Source organism: Frankliniella occidentalis, unplaced genomic scaffold (genome assembly GCF_000697945.3).
Source record: "Frankliniella occidentalis isolate FOCC.00 unplaced genomic scaffold, Focc_3.1 Scaffold17, whole genome shotgun sequence".
Classification (NCBI taxonomy): domain Eukaryota; kingdom Metazoa; phylum Arthropoda; class Insecta; order Thysanoptera; family Thripidae; genus Frankliniella; species Frankliniella occidentalis.
Genome location: NW_026267147.1, coordinates 3,226,616 through 3,227,952, shown reverse-complemented (window position 1 = coordinate 3,227,952; position 1,337 = coordinate 3,226,616).

The window sequence follows — 1,337 nt, the reverse complement described above, 5'->3', positions numbered from 1 at the left end:
TAATAATTGAGAAATGAAATGCGAACCATGAGGTTCGGGCCGAGCTCGCGGCTCGAGTCTTGCGCAAGCGGCTGATGCCGGGGCTGATGCCCTGTCCGTCAAACGGCGGCCGCACTCGCGCGAGACCCAGATGTTTTAATTTAAATGGCGTCGAATGGGGTACTTTATTGAAATGGGTTTTTTATGGCTGTGTATCTGGCTGGCCTGTGCTGGACCCAGTTTGGTCTTGCTTTGTTGCAGTGCGCTATGTCTGGAGAGCTGATTAAAGGTCAAGCCTTCTGCAATTACAGTCGCGGATCATCGAAAGGTCCACTGGAGTAGAACCCTTCCCTCCAGCAGCACTGCGCCGGCCTATTGCAGGTCGAGGGGAATTGAAACGAAGGAGGACTCTGTCTCACACATGCCGCGAGATACACGTGTTCGTGTTGCATGTGCAACCCACCGATATCCAAATATGTTTTGCTGTAATCGTATTTATTTTTATTTTCGAGTATATAGCGTGTTGGCGTGAGTCGAGGTTGAGGCCGCCTCGCTCATGCAGGTGCTCGGCCCCCTAAAACGTTTGTGAAGTTTTTATTTTTCCTGCTGACGCGGTTGCTCGCGCTCGCTCGTGGTATTCGTGCGCGGGCGTGCACGGCGCGGGGCGGGCACATCGGGATGGGATGAGAGAACGAATACGTGGTGCCGGTTAGGCCGCGGCGGCTGTTTCTGCTCGTGGGGGACTCGTCTGCGCCGCTCCGCTGCTGTTGTTGGGCCAAATGTCAAGAACAATGCTGCTGCTTTTCGGGAGCGCGCGAGCAGGGGGCGCGCGCGGGGGGCTAAGCCCTTGCTGCATAAAGGATGGAACAAGAAATACAAACTGGTGGCGGGGCGGGGTGGGCCGGGGCGTGCGTACAGCGCGACTCCCATAAACATTATCGCGGAACGGATGTTGCGTTTAAATGCAAAACGTGCTCGCCGGGCTGCGGTGCGGTGCGGTCCTGTTGCGGTCCTCTCCTCTCCCTCTCTCTCTCCCCCCGTTGGTGCGGTGCGGCGCCCCGGCCGAGCGGTGAGCGGTGCTGCGGAGAGCTGGGGGGGGGGGGGGGGCAATGTCAGTGCCAGCCAGCGCGTTTTGTAATGATGCGCCCAGATCCGTATCTCATCGGCCTGCTGCTCCCCGCTGCTATAGCTACCCGACAAACAAAAAAGAAAGGGGTTGTTTCTATAGCGAGTAGGTCTGTCTCTCGTGTCGTGGAGTTCTCTCTTCGGGAACGTTACACGTGCCAGCCCAGGTAGCAGCGGCGGCCTGACATGTGGGGAGTAGAGAGAGAGAGGGAGAGAGAGAGAGGGGGAGGGAG